At 42.9% G+C, this 18,734-nt stretch overlaps 2 long non-coding RNA genes and 1 pseudogene across 3 annotated transcripts; 2 read left to right on the top strand and 1 right to left on the bottom strand.

Moving 5' to 3' along the window:
• Window positions 1-11,053: 11,053 nt before the first annotated feature.
• On the top strand, window positions 11,054-11,522 carry LOC119359049 (annotated as a pseudogene).
• Window positions 11,523-13,556: 2,034 nt separating this feature from the next.
• On the top strand, window positions 13,557-15,805 carry LOC119353486. Its single transcript, XR_005170445.1, has 2 exons — window positions 13,557-14,447; window positions 14,560-15,805. It is a non-coding gene; the product is annotated as an uncharacterized LOC119353486 (long non-coding RNA).
• LOC119353485 lies at window positions 15,165-18,040 on the bottom strand. 2 transcript variants are annotated; one of them, XR_005170444.1, is made up of 4 exons: window positions 17,241-18,040; window positions 16,445-16,565; window positions 15,744-16,202; window positions 15,165-15,643 (listed from the first exon to the last, which is right to left on the bottom strand). It is a non-coding gene; the product is annotated as an uncharacterized LOC119353485 (long non-coding RNA). The 2 variants fall into 2 exon arrangements; XR_005170443.1 differs by having other exon boundaries at window positions 15,165-16,202.
• Between the last annotated feature and the right edge of the window lie 694 nt (window positions 18,041-18,734).

Genomic DNA, 18,734 nt, shown 5'->3' with positions numbered 1-18,734 from the left:
TGTGACATAAACTGCTTGAAAACCGAAGCATCTCTGAGGAAGAATCGATGTTTCGAGGGGAAACGGATCAGATTTGAAGGCAAAGTGTGACTTTCTTCATGGTTTGACCTTGAATTTTTGTTACACTCAACATACACCATCACATGTTTCATGTACAAATTTGTCATTTTTGGGGTTCGTTTGTTACGTTTAAGTCATTAAGAGCAACTCTAGCAGACCCCACAAAACGTCTCGGCCCGCAAAATAACCGCCAAATTGCGGGTCGGGGCCAAAAAATCTGCACGACCAGACCCCGCATCCGGCACCGGCCCGCAAAAATTTTTGCGGGGCGCGGCAAATCTTCTCCCCCAACCTCTATCTTCACGGGTTGGGAGGCCGACCCGAGCTCAACCCCCATCCGGCGCGAGATTTGGCGGGAGGGACATTTCCACGCACCCTTTCCCGCTCCCGCACCCTCTGCCACCATCCCTCGCCCTCTGAAAGCTCCGGCTGCTCCTCCCTGGCCGTCCCTCGCCGCCATGGACGACCCCATGCTGTCCCCCGTCACCGTCGAGGTTGCGCACGCCCCTTCCCCTCGGGCGGATCTCGTCGCTGGCCATGTTGGCCCCGCCGGCGTTGCCCAAGCACACGCCGCGCTTGCCCGCAAGCGGCAGGGCAACGTGGTTGTGCAGGGCGGGAATCCGGCTGCCCCCGCCGCGATGGCCCGCGCTCCGGGCGCCAATGCCGCTTTGCGATCCCGGCCGGCGGCGGAGAAGGCCAGCAAGGCCGCGGGCGCAAAGCGGAGGAAGGTTCCGACTTCAAGGAAGCCATCTTCTTCAACCTCTCACTCCATCCCCCCGCAAGGAGGTGCTCCGGCGATGCCGTTCAACGGTGCCGCTCCCCCCGCGAGCGAGGTGTTCGACGAAATGGCCGGAAGGTATATCTCTTCAGACTTCGGTGATTCTCTTTCATTTTCGCCATTGTTTTCGATAGCTCGTGACTTGTTATCGTTCGCTATAGCGGTGGTTCGAACAATGCAACAACCAAGTTCGTGAACTTGTTGGACACGAACGCGGTTGACATTGATCAAGCCCCTTTCGAACCTTTCGACTACAATGAAATTAAAGGAGTTGCAAGTGCATTAAACAGATATAGTTCACATTTGATCAAGCCCCTTTAATTTCGTTTAATGCACTTGCAACTACAATGAAATTAAACGGATATAGTTCACATTTGAACTGCATGTGCATTAGAAAGTTGAAAATTTTTGGTTAAAAAATCCTAACTTTGTTCTTGAGTCTATGTTTATCCCTTATTCAAGAAAATTAAAGGAGTTGGAAACATTAGGGTGCTAAGACTTGACCACGAACATAGAGGTTACTGGTTTTCTACTTCTATAAAAGACAAGGCAAACGAAGTATGAAAAACATGAAACCTACAAATGGTGTCATAATATGATACCCATATGTTGCGGTAAAGATTTGAGCAGTTTTTGCAAAATTTGCTATGTACACTGCTCCAAACTGGAACATCTCCAAGGAAGAATCATGGTTTTGATAAGGAACATGTCAAGTTTGAAGGTGAAGCGATCACTGCTTCATCCATTGGCCTTTAGTTTTTTCTATGCTTAAGATACATCATGGCATGTTCTATGTCCAAATTCGACATTTTTTGTTGTTCATTCATTATATTTAAGTTGTTTGGTGCATTTCTAGGCATTTAGTGAATACATTTAAAATTCTAACCGCAATTGCATGAATTTTTATGACAAAATTAGGTTGAAAATAATAATTGTATTCTTGAGTATATGTTTTGGACATATCCAACAAAAATAGGGGAATTCCCAACATCAGGATGACATGACTCGACCCTGAACATGAATCTTATTGGTTTTTCAATTCTAGAAAATACAAATGAAGTCTGAAAAATGCGAACCTAGAATGGTTTAATTATATGATTTCATACCTATATGTTGTGGTAAATTTTCAGAAGTTTTGGCAGAAATTGTGATGTACATTGCTTAAAAGCTGGACCATCTTTGAAGAAAGAAAAATCTAATTTTTGAGATGGAAAATGTCAGGTTTCAAGGAGAAAAGACTATTGCTTCATCGGTTGGCCTTGAAAAAAAAAATCAACATACACCGCTATATTTAAGTCATTTAATGCATTTCCAGTTATTAATAGATATAATTAAAATTTGAACTGCAAGTGCATGAAAAAGTTGGAAAGATTGGATTGAAAAAAAACCTATTTGTGTTCTTGAGTCCATGTTTAGGCCTTATCAAAGAAAAGAAAAGGAAGTATTTCAAACATCAAGGTGTCAGGACTCGACCCGGAACATGGAGCCTGTTGGTTTCTTAATTTTGAAAAATGCAAAGAAAGTCTGAAAAATGTGAAACTTGGTATTATGCCATGATATGACATCTATGAGTTGTGGTAAACTTTGAGAAGGTTTTGCTAAAATTCTGACATGCACTGCTTAATCGCACCATCTTGGAGGAAGAATCGTGGTTTCAAGAAGGAACGGGCAGGTCTGAATTGAGCGACCGCTGCTTCATCAGTTGGCCTTGAAAAGAATTGTACACTCAAGATAGAGCATTGCATGACATATGTCAAGATTTAGCATTTTTACGGTCATTTGCTATATTTAAGTTATTTAGTGCATTTCTAGATATTTAGTGAATCTAATAAAAAATAATTACAAGTGGGTAAAAAGTTCGTAAAATTGGGCTAAAATTCATTAGTCTATGTTTATACCTTATCAAAAAGAGAAGAGAAGTGAGAAAATAAAAGAAAGGAAAAAAAGTATAAAATGTTTGTCGAGTACCCTGAAAAGGGAGGAAGACTAGGCAAAGACCTTGTGTTCTGATTGGTCAGCATAGCCCTCACACGGAGTGGTCATTGGATTCGCTTAGATTGAATGGCTGGGATGACCTCTCTCTCTCTCTCTCATTCACTCTGTCGCCGCTCCTCTGGCTGGACTCCGCTGCCCCAATTCCTGGTCATCCTCATCCTCTTCCCCAACTGGTTTGCTCCTTGTCCTTCTCCCCAACAAGCAATAGCTAGCAGGCAACAGCAACACACAGCAGCAAGCGATATCACACAGCAACAAGCATCATCACGTAATGGCGCGTCCTGCCATTGTCCTACTGTCTGCGACCATCGTTGCACGTCCGGTCGCTTACTCCGCAACTCCATTGAATTATTTTGCTGAGTGTAGCACTCAACAAAGCCTTGGAAAACCGACCAGCCGCCCCAAACATTATTTTTCACTTGAATAGCACCTCGAGAAAAACTGTTCACCAAGTGTGTGAGAAAAAACACTCGGCAAACCCCACTTCGTTAGACAGGGTGTATGCCGAGCAGTCTTTGTCGAGTACTTTTTGGTCTTCATCGAGTATTTTTGGTATTCGGTGTACAACATATTTCCTGTACCTTGGTGTCTGATGATATATTTTGGGATTTGCAAATGCAAGACATATTTTCAGATTTGTCATTATTTGACAAGGTTTTCACATTTGTCATTTGTTTCAACATTATAATAAGCATTTTCAAGTTTATACATCATGTATTATCTTTGACAATCTATGCATTGTTTTTTAACACAACACAAACACAGATGCAACCCTATGAACACAAGCACACACCATATTCATATGGGCACTTTCGAGATACTGAACCAGCACAACATCTTCAGATTGACGAACTCGCCAGAGACGCCTTCATAGTCGACGAGAACATTTTCTGTCACTGAACGCACATCTTAGGAAGGCCTAAAATAGATCCAAGAAAACACGACCATTAGTGCCAAGTTTAGGATTTGAACCTAGTGGGTTGGTTCCACCACAAGAAACCTAACCATCTGAGTCCGGTTTGCATATCCGACAATCTACGCTGAAGGTAAAGAAACACACTTTTATTTGGTATACTTAATGAAAATTTTACGTCATACTAAAGTGTTGCATCGGAGTGATATTAGCTCTTTAACCGCCCCTTGTAGAGACGCCTGCCTACTGTCGAACGTGACTTGCTTCATGGATTCAGTGGCGGCGAAGACTCCTCATTGGCAACTTGTGTTCCGAAAGACCGCCATGGCAAGCTCATGAGTGTCCTCATGGGCAAAAAGGCCCTTAGGGCAAGGGGGCGGCCGCCCTACCATAAATCTTGCAGAAAAGATACTCTCACTACAAAATATAAGATTCTTTAGACCACTACTTTAGTGATCTAAAATGATCTTATATTTATTTACATAAGGAGTATTTTATAGTAGTTTTGTCTGCGGGCCGATTTTGTAGTTTCTTGGGAGATTATGTGTGTGTTTGTCGTTGAGAAGAAGAAGAAATAGGAAACAGTCTTGCTAAATCTTAGTCAACTAAGATTTTGTTATGTCTCGATCGATGTTATTATCAAAAACCTGTCGCCGATATATCGAAAGAGCGACTTTCATTCTTCATTGTCTCTATCTGCTCGATGTTTTCGGACTTCACCTTTGTGGGGTTACACCCGACTGTAGTTGTCAAACTAAGATCAAACCATACGTACGAGAGTGTGTTATTTGAGAAAAAACTTATTTCACTTCGTCGGCGTCGCATTTGATTCCGTAGTTCCTTGTGACTGGGAAAAGGGGGGACTTGTATGCTGAGCCGCTTCCGTGTTTGAGTTGGATGACCAAAATTGAGCTAACAGTATGTACGTATCCGATCATGCAACGAGTTAAATCCACCTTACGTTCGAAACTACACTCGTTACTGTTAGAATTAATGGGCTAGGCCCATAGCAATTTCTGAAATCTCAAAGCCCATGTGTAAAATGGCAAGTGGTGGTGCTAAGTTTAGTCCCACCTTGAAAGTTGAAGAAGAGTTGGACCTCTTATAGTGGATTCTCTCCATCACTCTAAGTGGTGTGTGAGAAGAGAAAGGGAAAACCACACGCGCGCGCTCGCTCGCCTCGCCTGGCCTGGCGGGGCGGGGCGGGGCGGCGCGTACATGCGACATGCGCGTGAATGGTCCGTCTCCTCTTTGTGATCCTGCACCGGGAGAGGACGAATTAGGTTTTTGGGAAGCGCTGTGCGCGACTGCTCAAATTCGTCATCACGGGTCGTCTTCCGTCCAAGTCGGGCGGTGCTATTCATCGTCGTATTCATCGCCGTCAGCAGCAGATCGTCGCCAACATCGTCATCAACACTGTCGCACCCATAATAGCTAACGATCAGTACGTCCAACATCCTTTGTTCATGTCTGTTTCTACAGCTATTGTTACGTGCTTGCTGCTGTTATGCATGTCTTGTTGTTCTTCTAGTTTGCTTGATTATTGCATGCTAGTATCTCTTCTAGTCATGAATTATTTACTGGAATTAATCATGAACTTGCCTAATATTTCAACAATCCAAAAACCTAATTATAGGCAATTTCCTGAGTTAACTATGGCTGGATTCGCTGATGCACTGAGGCCGGATAAGTTTACCGGTGTGCACTTTAAGAGGTGGCAGGTGAAGACCACGCTCTGGCTTACTGCTCTGAAAGTTTTCCACGCTAGTGTTGGTGCTCCAGAGGGAATGACCGACGAAGATCGGAGAAAATTCCAGGAAGCCAATACTATGTTTGTGGGATGCATTCTGAGTGTTCTTGCTGACCGTCTGTGTGATGTGTACATGCACATAAATGACGTAAAAATTCTGTGGGATGCACTGAATGCAAAATTCGGTGCAACAGATGCAGGCAATGAACTGTACATCATGGAGAGTTTTCATGACTACAAGATGGTGAATAACCGTTCTGTGGTTGAACAAGCTCATGAGATACAGTGCATTGTGAAGGAACTTGAACTCCTTAAATGTGTTCTACCCGACAAATTCGTGGCTGGGTGCATGATTGCAAAGTTGCCTCCTTCATGGAGGAATTTCGCCACAACTCTGAAGCATAAGAGACAGGAGATATCAGTTGAAAATCTGATTGCATCTCTTGATGTTGAAGAAAAAGCTCGGGCTAAAGATACCACTGAAAAAGGAGATGAGGTTCAGCCTACTACTAACATGGTGCAGAGGTACCCACAGAACAAGAACAAAGGGAAGAACAAACCTGTTTCCAACAAGCCTACCAAGACTACTACCTTCAAGAAGAAGAAGTTCAACAAGGCTGAGCTAGAGTGCTACGCCTGTGGGAAGCCTGGACACTTTTCCAAGGAATGCCCTGAACATGCAGACCGCAGAGGGAAAACAAGCTCCAAGACTGTCAACATGGTGACCGCTAGCAATACTGATGGGTATGGTAATTTACCTATTGTGCTTTCAGTATTTCAATCATCTTCATGGTGGATTGATTCGGGTGCTAACGTTCATGTGTGTGCTGACATCTCCCTGTTTACTTCTTATCAGGTCGCAAGGGATTCTTCCGTCCTAATGGGGAATGGGTCGCATGCTTCTGTTCGTGGCATTGGCACGGTGGATCTGAAGTTTACTTCGGGAAAGATCGTGCAACTAAGGAACGTGCAGCATGTCCCTACTATGAACAAGAATCTAGTTAGCGGCTCCCTTCTATGTCGAGATGGTTTTAAGGTAGTTTTAGAGTCCAATAAAGTAATCGTGTCAAGATTTGGGCAATTTATAGGAAAAGGCTATGAGTGCGGAGGCTTGTTCCGTTTTTCTCTTTCAGATTTTTGCAATAAGTCAATAAACCAAATTTGTGCTAGTGTTAATGATGATGCAAGTACTTGGCATTCTCGTTTATGTCATATTAATTTTGGTTTAATGTCTCGGCTATCCAGCATGAGTTTAATTCCAAACTTCACAGTTGCCAAAGGTTCTAAGTGTCATAGTTGTGTGCAATCTAAGCAACCTCGAAAGCCTCATAAGGCTGCCGAGGAGAGAAACTTGGCACCTCTAGAACTCATACATTCTGATCTTTGTGAGATGAATGGTGTGTTGACAAAAGGTGGAAAGAGATATTTCATGACTTTGATTGATGATGCGACTAGATTTTGCTATGTTTATTTGTTGCAAACTAAAGATGAAGCATTAGACTACTTTAAAATCTATAAAGCTGAAGTTGAAAATCAACTAGAGAGAAAGAACAAGCGTCTTAGGTCCGATCGTGGTGGAGAGTATTTTCCAAAAGTTTTTGATGAATTTTATGAGGAACATGTATTATTCATGAGAGGACGCCTCCCTATTCACCTCAATCAAATGGAGTGGCCGAGAGGAAAAACTGCACATTGACTGACTTGGTGAATGCCATGTTAGACACTGCTGGTTTATCTAAGGCATGGTGGGGGAGGCTCTATTGACTTTATGTCATGTCCTGAATAGAGTTTCCAACAATAATAAAGAGAAAACCCCTTATGAGGAGTGGGTTGGGAGAAAACCATCACTTTCTTATTTGCGCACTTGGGGATGTTTGGCAAAGGTCAATATTCCTATTCCTAAGAAACGCAAACTTGGACCAAAGACAGTGGATTGTGTCTTTCTAGGGTATGCTCAACGGAGCATTGCTTATAGGTTTTTAGTGGTAAAATCTGAAGTACCTGATATGCATGTTGATACTATAATGGAATCTCGTGATGCAACATTTTTTGAGAACATATTTCCTATGAAAGATATGCATAGCATTGCTAGATTTTCTTCTGAGATAATTCCTGAATCTAGTACAACTGATGAATATTTCGAACAATCACATGAGGAAGTCCTTGAGAAGGATAACAATGAAGTTCCTAGAAGGAACAAGAGACAAAGGATTGCAAAATCCTTTGGTGATGATTTCATTGTATACCTTGTGGACGACACACCCAAGACGATTGCAGAAGCATATGCATCTCCGGATGTGGATGATTGGAAAGAAGCTGTTCATAATGAGATGGACTCAATTCTTTCTAATGGAACTTGGGAACTAACTGATAGACCATATGGTTGTAAACCTGTGGGCTGTAAGTGGGTGTTCAAAAAGAAGCTAAAACCTGATGGTACTATTGATAAGTACAAGGCGCGGCTAGTGGCCAAGGGCTACACTCAGAAAGAAGGCGAAGATTACTTTGACACCTATTCACCCGTTGCTAGAATGACGACCATTCGAGTGTTACTTTCCTTGGCTGCATCTTATGGTCTTATCATTCATCAAATGGATGTAAAGACAGCTTTTCTCAATGAAGAGCTGGAAGAGGAGATCTATATGGATCAGCCTGACGGGTTTGTGGTAAAGGGTGAAGAGAGAAAGGTGTGCAAGTTGTTAAAATCTTTGTATGGTATGAAACAGGCACCTAAGCAATGGCATGAGAAGTTTGAAAGAACTTTGACTTCTGCAGGATTTGTCACTAACGAGGCTGATAGGTGTGTTTACTATCGCCATGGTGGGGGCAATAGTGTCATATTATGTTTGTATGTGGACGACATACTGATCTTTGGTACAAACATTAATGCAATTAATGAGGTCAAGTCTTTTCTATCAAAAAGTTTTGACATGAAAGATCTGGGAGTAGCCGATGTAATTCTAAACATCAAACTTATTAAGGATGAGAGTGGGATTACATTAACGCAATCTCACTATGTTGAGAAGGTCTTGAACCGATTCGGTTTTATGGATAGCAAGCCTTCTCCAACACCTTATGATCCCAGCGTGACACTGAGAAAGAACAAGAAAGAAACGAGAGATCAATTAAGATACTCTCAAATTGTCGGTTCACTCATGTACTTAGCTAGCGCTACAAGACCAGATATCTCTTTTGCTGTGAGCAAACTGAGTAGGTTCATGTCCAACCCGGGTGATGATCATTGGCATGCACTAGAAAGGGTCTTGCGCTATCTGAGAGGTACTATGAGTTACGGAATTACTTATTCAGGGCATCCTGCTGTGCTAGAAGGATATAGTGATTCAAATTGGATCTCCGATATTGATGTACTTTACGCAACAAGTGGGTATGTATTTACTCATGGTGGTGGCGCAGTGTCATGGAGGTCTTGTAAGCAAACCATATTGACGAGGTCAACTATGGAAGCAGAATTAACTGCTTTGGACACAGCTACTGTTGAGGCAGAATGGCTGCGTGAGCTCTTGATGGACTTGCCGGTTGTTGAAAAACCTGTACCGGCAATTCTTATGAATTGTGATAACCAAACGGTTATCGCTAAAGTGAACAATTCTAAAGATAATGCAAAGTCATCAAGACACGTGAATAGACGTTTGAAGTCTGTCAGGAAGTTGAGAAACTCCGGAGTAATAACTGTTACGTATATACAAACAGACAAAAACCTGGCAGATCCCTTTACAAAGGGACTATCACGAAATGTGATAGATATTGCATCGAGGGAGATGGGTATGAGACCCATAGATGTTACACCATAGTAGTAACCCAACCTTTGTGATCGGAGATCCCGTGAATTAGGATCTGGGAAGAACAAGTTATTGGTTAACTGAGGAGAGTAATAACTTATGATCGTCTCCAAGTGAAGATGCAAAACTCTCAGAGCTGTAAGGCTCAGATCTGTAAGGCAGGTCGGCAACATGCCTTAATGTGGTTCTATTGGCTATAATTAGAAAAGATGCTGTCCTACAGAGCAGTCTTGAAAGAACACACCTATATGAGTTCTGACTGTAAACGTCGCAGTCTATGAGATTTGGGTGATCTCTAGTAAACTCACGAAGAGACCAGGGAGTATGACGTATAAGCTCCAAACCGCGGGGTAGCCTACTGGCGGTCAGGTACTGGTTAAGACTTTGAGTGAAACCTGTTCACACAAAACTAGCAATTCAAGGCATAGTCCATTGTCAAGTTGTGAATGGATGTAGCTTAAAGTTCTAGGCAGAAGTTCAACTTAACAGTCTCTGCTGAAATACTGGTATATTAAACAAGTGGTAAGAGAAGGCAAATCTCTAAATGGGTATTTGAGATCTGGTGGGGGATTGTTAGAATTAATGGGCTAGGCCCATAGCAATTTCTGAAATCTCAAAGCCCATGTGTAAAATGGCAAGTGGTGGTGCTAAGTTTAGTCCCACCTTGGAAGTTGAAGAAGAGTTGGACCTCTTTATATAGTCGGTTCTCTCCACCACTCTAAGTGGTGTGTGAGAAGAGAAAGGGAAAACCACACGCGCGCGCTCGCTCGCCTCGCCTCGCCTGGCCGGGGCGAGGCGTACATGCGACATGCGCGTGAATGGTCCGCCGAAATCCGGTCCGTCTCCTTGCAGGAGCGCAGCTTCCTTTTGCCGTTTTATTTTTTTATGTCTTGGCAGACAAGTTTTTGATTTCTTGTCCGGTAAGTATACGAATTAGAAACCGAGTCGGTTTGGGATTGTGGTCGCGACACAATACCGCCTCTGGTCCTAATATATATACAGCTACCGGCTGCGGCCAGAGACACACCGAAAAACACCTAGGGTTTTGCCTCATCTCACAACTTGCGCCGCCATCGTAGTCTACTCCATCCCAAACGCCGGCGTGCATCGGCGCGTGGGAGAGCAGGTCTCCGGAACCGTTCGTCTTTGCGATCCTGCACCGGGAGAGGACGAATTAGGTTTTTGGGAAGCGCTGTGCGCGACTGCTCAAATTCGTCATCACGGGTCGTCTTCCGTCCAAGTCGGGCGGTACTATTCATCGTCGTATTCATCACCGTCAGCAGCAGATCGTCGCCAACATCGTCATGAACACTGTCGCACCCATAATAGCTAACGATCAGTACGTCCAACATCCTTTGTTCATGTCTGTTTCTACAACTATTGTTACGTGCTTGCTGCTGTTATGCATGTCTTGCTGTTCTTCTAGTTTACTAGATTATTGCATGCTAGTATCTCTTCTAGTCATGAATTAGTTACGTCGCTAAATCTGACAACTGCTTGCCGTCGGATCGGGACACAGTTAAGGAATCCGAAAAGGCCACTGCGCGGATTCAAAGATCAACTGGCGGAAGGTTCCTGAGCATGACTCAGATTTGTTCCGGGCCTTTTATAAGCCACACAAGGGCCCTCGTCAACGAAGCACCCAGTGCACGCACGACGGCAACCAACAAACGCGAGATTCACAGACTCCCGTAATACGCGAGCGCGAGACAATCCATCCTCGATCGGTTCCTTTTGGATCAGATCAGCGGCGATACATGGCACACGGGCAGGAGTCTTCGACGTGGGGGCGCGCCGCTGTGCGCGAACGGCTGCGGGTTCTATGGGAGCGAGGCGACCAAGGGCATGTGCTCCAAGTGCTACCGCGAGCACCTCAAGGCCACAGATGTGGCTGCCCCCGTCGTTGAGGGGAAGGTCAATGCCGACGACCTTATCCTCGCCTTCAAGACGTCGGTGAGCCTGCAGGATTCTACCGCTGTCGCTGCTGCTGTGGCGGCACCGGCGGCGGAGGCGGCAGCGAAGAAGTCGGCGCCAAACAGGTGCATGGCGTGCAAGAAGAAGGTGGGGCTGCTGGGGTTCGCGTGCCGCTGCGGTGGTACCTTCTGCTCGCTGCACCGCTACGTGGACGGGCACGCGTGCGGCTTCGACTACAAGAAGGTCGTCCGTGAGCAGATCGCGCAGCAGAACCCACTCGTCGCGCCGTCCAAGCTCCGCAACAAGATTTGAAGGCAGGAGCAGATGTACAGTTTTAGTTGACTCGTTGGCTTTACTATCTTGTACTTTTTTTAACACACCATCTCTCATACTTAATTAGATCTTTCAAGGACTAGCTCCATAAGTTGAAGCGGGTCGATCCTGATCTTTTTTGTTCATAGCGACGTATTCGTACAAATTGATGTAACTGGGCACCATCATGTTACTCAGATTAATAATATCGATGTTTTCAAAGAAAAGATTAATAATATCCATGCAGCATTACGGAAAAATTCTTTTATGCCGAGTGCAAGGTTGTTTGCTGAATGTACTAGATGACCCGTTGCGCCCATGACGCAAAGGCCGAGCAGCAGCCAAGTATTGAAAGAGTGTGCATTGAAATATGTAAATACAGAATGAAACATATGAAAATAAACACATAAGAGCCTTTTCACTTGGCATACATCTGGACTTATTCGAGCTAATATTCTTGATAGGGGAAACAACAATATTTTTCTTTACACTAAGAGTTTCAAAAAGCAAAGCTTGCATACCTGCAATGAGCAGAGAACATGCAATAGACAAAGGAACATTTTTTTAAAAGTAATGTTGCTTCCAAAGCACAGCTCATGATATTGCATGCAGCAAGCAAACGATAGTGCTAGACAATTATGCATAGGCCTTTGGACGTGCATTTGAAGGCAAAAGCTTATATTTCTGTCAGCATAGCCGTTTCAAAGGCATGCCAGCAAATGACCGCAGTTAAATGCACAGGCTGGTCTTAGGTGATTACATAAGATTTAAAATGATGATAAACATAGAAGTCTTAGTAGGCATCTATATTAATGCTAAGTTATATAACAAGGGGCTCTTGCAACTTGCTTATATTGAGTAGACAGTCAGGCACAGTCCCTTAAAAGTGCATTTGAAGGCGAAAGCATATGCTTGACCTTTCTCCATGTGCGCCTGACGAAAGAAGTCGCTCCAGCCTCTAGTGATGGTGGCCCATTTGTCAACACCCTTGATAAAGCGGGCTGTGATAGCGGTAGTTCCATCTACAGTAGTGATTGGCAGTTCACCATGGTCAGCATCTGTGTATGGGGAAAGGGAGCTCTTAGAAAAGGGAACCCCAAAGTACTGAAAATGACAGTAAAGGTTAGTTAGTATATCATTTTATACGATGTCATTGTATGATACAGAACAAAGTAATTGCAAAGGATTACCATCCTTTTGTCGTCTGTAGCAAATGTTTCTATCATATGACACACATAGTAGTGATTAAGTGTGGTGGTGCTGTGGATGATCTTTCGCAGTCTACGAACATTAATATTGTTGTCTAGATTGCTGGTTTGAAGTTTTTGTTGTGCCTCGATCAAAACAAAAGGACAGAGAGAAATTCTAGTTTTGATACATTATCTTTTCCTTCCCTTTTGGATGTTTGCGATTCCGACCTGTTCAATGAAGAAACAAATGCTCAATTTCGTGAACCTCAAATTCTCAAATTCGGTTTTGGATGATCACAATGTGTTTTTATCTTCAGCTACTTATGGTTATGCGCACCTTGGCCTCTTACCCGTTGTAAAACTCTTGTTTCTTTGATGAAATGGAACAGGGTGGTGTGGTCCATGCAGCTCCTATATTTTGAGAAATAAAATCTTATGCTTATATTGTAAATGGAAAACTTTTATAATCCGCCGAATGATTTATGATACTAAAATTACTGTATATAGAAGAAATTATCTCAGTGGAAACAACGATTATACTAAGAAGACCACCTGTACAGACACATCGGTTGGTGAATAGTGCACCGATTTATAAACAATTATTTGGAGATAGAAAGTGAATTAAATCATTACACGGAATACCTAAACGTATTGAAAATATTGTACTGGTACTTGCTATATGGTTAACAAAATAGTCCACGGGATTAACTTGGAAACAAATATATAGTTCTTCACCAGCCGCCTTGTTTGTGCGCCACGTGCTTCTGTGGGGTCCTCACACCGCCCTCCCTTTCTCTTATCTCCAGCCAAGAAACAGACAGCCACATATTCCCCCAAGCCCCTCCTCCCTTCCTCTGTTTCTCCCTCCCTCAAGCCCCTCTTACCTCCCCGATCTGCTAGCAATGCATCCAAATCGATGACCTCTATGCGCGTCCTAAGAGAAAGTGAGGCAGAGGTAGCGGCCCATGGCTGGATTAAGCTGCTGCGAAGCTCAGTGCCTCTGCTGCGAGCTTGCAGAGATGAGAGTATGGGCATCAGCTGACGACGGGGATACTGTGGGCGTCGGCGGCCGGGGCTACAATGGAGCCCGGCACCACGGCACCCGGAGCTGCAATGGAGCTCTGCCTGGGCTGCGATGGATCCCGGCACCACGGCGGCCGGAGCTGCAATGGAGCTCCGTCAGGGCTGCAATGAAGAGCGGGCGCTACTGCCGGCGGCGTGGCAAGTTGAGGACGGCGACGCTCGCCACCGGTGCTGCAATGAAGCGAGCATTGATGCCGACGGCATTGCAATGGAGCAGGTGCTGCTGCGGGCGGCGCGGCAAGTCGAGGAAGGCGACACTCGCCACCAGTGATGCAATGAAGTGAGCGTTGCTGCCAACGACGCGGCAAGCCGAGGACGGGGCGCCGCAATGAAGCGTCAATGGAGCCACTGACGACGGCGCTGCTGCATGGCAAGGGATGCAATACTATGGCAGTGCTGCCGCCTCGATGATGTTGTGCTTGTCTGGGTCGCAACATCGCCGCTGCTGCGATATCGTCGGCGCTGGCTCCGTTGCCACGCTGAGGACCTGCTGTAGTCACCTTGGTCACGCGGAGTTGTAGTCGTGTTTGCTGCTTTGCGTTGCTTGTGCTGGTAGTGGTGGATGATGTCATAGCAGCCGCCATTGTAAATTGGTGCTACCGCATCAGCGAGTGGCGTTCCCTGATCCTTGCATGCAGAACCAGTTTAGATGGTAATACTACTTAAATTAACTCATGATCAACTGTTAAAATCCACCGTTATAAATTAAGGTGAAAGGCCCCTTGAATTGTATGCTTTGTTCACATAATGAATTCTTTGTGCAGGGAGTTCTAACGACGCATTATACAAGGAGCTATGACATGCTTGAGCTAGGCTGTTGATCACGGTGCCTTGCCAAGGTGAAAGAATTTACTACTTTCCAGATGGTTATATGGAACAGGTATGTCTCACCGCATTGATGTTTGCTCTTCTTGATGCCCCATAACTAATGAATGAATTTTGCTACTCAACACAAACAATAGCAATTTGTGCTAGGGGGCACTGCTTGATCTTGTGTTAAATAATAATCATCCAGGTATTTAAAGATCGTCCACATACACATTTAGAATCTGTTAGGGTCCTTGTGTGTGTGAGGCGTGTGCTTCTCTAGTATGGTCATGTATTAGTTGAAAAATGAGTATCCATGAGAGGGCACCACTTTACATTCAGTGCTTCCAGCCTTGTAGGCCTCACCATAAGTCCCTTTGCCAAGCTTCACTGTGATGCCTAACTAACTATTTCACAAACATTTTTTTAGCTAATAAAAGCAACAGTGAAGGTAAATAAACTCATTTTCACATGTCATGACAAACTGATTTCTTCCGGCCGCCCTAAAAACATAGTACTAATACACCGAGAGACTGTACAATTGATCAAGCTACTTTACAAATTAATTTAGGAATAGACTAAACATATCAGGATATACACCAGTTGACTACGAAGAAAAGAATTCATCATCTATTAATACGCTACTAAATGAATACATCCATTCACATCTTCAAAATTGTATTATACATGTCAGAGAATGACCAACAGTACTTGTTCTCTCTGAAAGCTGTCAAAAAAATACAATTAGTAGAAAAGTTAGAAGGATTTTGAGCTCTAAACTCCAGTTATCAATAGACTTTCTACCGATCTCCAACCGATTAATTTATGACTCATTAGATTTACCTATAAGTGAGCAATGGTCTGTAAGATGTGACTTGCTTGCATGCATTTCATAAATAAATATGTAAATAAAAGTTGGGACTTGCGTACATACCTGGATATTTGCATTCACAAAGAGACAATATATCTTCAATTCACATATAGGACAAGAATGTATAGTCACAAACTCACAATTCCATGGCAGCAAAAATCTTCAACAATCTGTTAACTCCATAAAACAATGATATTAGAGATCTCTTGTTTTGTTGATATATTGACATATAGAGGAAGAAGATTTAGTCGACAGGAGAGGAGAAGCAACCATCAATTGTGCTAATGTCACCTCTCCGTAGTACCATATGTCCAAAGGCACTCGAGTAAAAATTCAAACACAAAAGTGACAAATGGCACTGGGAGTTTGGAGCCCATCCATCTGATTTAGATGATCTGGGAAAGAACAACAATTTGGCCCTCTTGTTGAGCTCTTGTTGGCCCATGGTAGCCACTCCATGGCAGATCCAGCCACCAAGCGGTATCAACCATGGCCTGAATTAGAAGAAAATTCATTCACTACGCCTACCAAAGGAAGGCCATCTTCACTCCTGAGTTGCAAAAATCAAGGAAGTGTCAATAACTCACAGCAAACACAATATTCAAGTTCTTGAGTATACTGGATCAGTGAGAAAACAAAGAGTCATTGGTCAACATGTGATCCTGCTAAATACGAACTGAAACACTTAGGTCGTAGTGATCACCATATATATCTACATCCCTGCAAAATCTGTACAAAATGTAGTTAGCGGTCGGTGGTACTATGTACTGTGTGAACTAATAAATAATCACTATTCTAGAAAAATTAATATAACCAACTTGAAAAAACAACTATATCATTCTGGCCGACTTTGTTCAAACACAACCAGACTCTAGACCACAAATAAGAATCATTTCATATTACAAATAGAAAATATAAGGACTGTTGGAGGTACAAATAAGAATCATTTCGTATTTACAAATATAACATACCTTTGCATCAGTAAATGTCGATTAGCATTACACTCAGACATCCAATAGATCCAAAATGCACACATAATTATAATGGTAGACCACAGGGTATCCATTGCCAACTTATTTAGTGTTCTGTGGCCTGTGAAAGTGAAGAGTAGTGTAATGTCACAGAAAAACTGCTGCAACCACGAAAAGAAAAACTGAAATTTTTATTTATGCACAGTATAGTGCGTGGCCATCAATATTTTTGCACTAAATGTCAGAAAAATCATATAAACACATATATCTAGAAGTTATTCTAATACTCTAGTAACATAATATAATGACTAATATATTAACAACACCATTGCTTGAAAGGTCCAATTAGAAGCTCATAGTTATTTTAGAGGAGCATAATTGTCCGAATGCTGAAGTTAACTGAAAATACTTGGATTTCCAAAATCCCCTGTCAATTGTGGCTTGCGGGTTGGCAACTAGGGAAAATATGGTCACATATATCCTCTGGGTTCATGCCACCCATTCTAGTTGTTGAATAATACAAAATGATGCACCAAGCATGACCTATTTGATATTCCCTTGATCTCTTATGCTGATTCTTTTCAAAAAAAGAGATAAGACCCAGAACCAAAGTAGATATCACACCGAGTCACTATCCGAACTATTTAGCTATGCTCCTGGCAATCTTATGACAAAATCTGCCAAAATTATTTCCTAGCCGATAATCACTGAATTTGAATGCTGGCAATATCATACAGCTCTACCATCCGCTTCACATGACTTTTCTTGTGGGATTTATCTTAGTAGAATGACTTACCATCCAGTCATGAATTTCTTTGAGGCCCAGCTGCGGACCACCTTATGGAAAGCCTGTATTGCCGAAAAGAGAAAGAGAAAAGGTTCAATGTTAAGTTGGTATAACCTCAGAAATACAAGCAAAGCTACTAAACATGAATGGCATACATTGTGTGCAAGGCAAGTATCAAAAAGGAAAAGCACGAATGAACAAGAATAAAACCAGAAATCTACTTTCATCTTTGTCAGATAATGATTGGTATGAATTTTCTGTCAGCGCGGCAAGCGCCCTAGGAAAATTAACAATCACTCAAGGTTCTAACACCAGAAAGCATTTATGCAGTATATGTCTGCCTTCTGTTTGGGGATTATAACATTATAACATTATAATATGTTCCTCCAAGTGAGTTAAATAAAGCAATTTCTTCTCAAATTCATTGCTAAGGAGATATAAATATTACCCTCAAACTGCACCCAAAAAGTGATCAAGCTAATCACCAATTTGACAACTCAATCCAATAGTTAGCCTTAGCACAACAAACACTCACCAAAGGTCAACATCCCTAGTCCCACGAACTTGCAGCGTTAACATAAACAGTCATTTCGAACCTACTTTTCACACAATCAACAAATCCGACAATAAGCCGTGAGCTGCCACAGGAATACCAACACAGACCGTGGACTAATTTTAACAGCCAGGCTACAGACCCGACGCTGCAGGTGGATGACAGGGTAAACCCTAGGGGAACGAATGAGGTGGGAAGTGCATTTGTAGCCCGACAGTTCGGGTTAGTCATTGTCTACTTGTTGCTAGAATCATGCCTTTATTCAGACCCGTCAAAAAATGAGGAACAGTAGCACAAAATTAAACGTAAACCAGCCAAGCCCCACGTGAAAGAAAATTCTGAATTTGTAAATTTATACATGAAAGAATTAACTGGCCATTAAGTCTCCACATTCACCAAGGAACAAATTTTAAATACTATGAAAAGAAATGAAACTGTTCTAAAGAGTGCAATCAAACCATTCCCATTTCTTTGAAGTTCGAAACCACTACACCCAGGACTATAATAAGATTGATTAGCTTTTGTTCGACCCTTCTGCTCCAACTCTAGAACATCCAGCCAGTACATTTTACTAAAGGCAGCACATATATTGTTCAGGTTGCAGTATGTGTGTGTGTGTGTGTGTGTCTATACATATATAATTAGTACAAATTATGAAATTACACCATCGTCATACAACATGTAGTTTCAAATATCATTTTCAGGTTGAACACAAAGCAGCAAATGGTCCACACAGGAGGTTCATTTGGCAAGCAACCTACAAACATTTATTACATCCCTACTTATATCACTATAATTCATCAATAGTATTTGGAACATACTCATGAGCCAAGAGGCCACAAAAAGGCAAAAACACCAAAACTGAAAAATTCGTGAGTGAGCTGACACAAAAGACAAGCCAACTGATGCTCCATCACAATGTATGTATACAATCAGACAATACATTCTAG

Source organism: Triticum dicoccoides, chromosome 2A (assembly GCF_002162155.2).
Source record: "Triticum dicoccoides isolate Atlit2015 ecotype Zavitan chromosome 2A, WEW_v2.0, whole genome shotgun sequence".
Taxonomy (NCBI): Eukaryota; Viridiplantae; Streptophyta; class Magnoliopsida; order Poales; family Poaceae; genus Triticum; species Triticum dicoccoides.
Note: the sequence above shows the minus strand (reverse complement) of the source record. Positions and strands in the feature narration are given on the sequence as shown.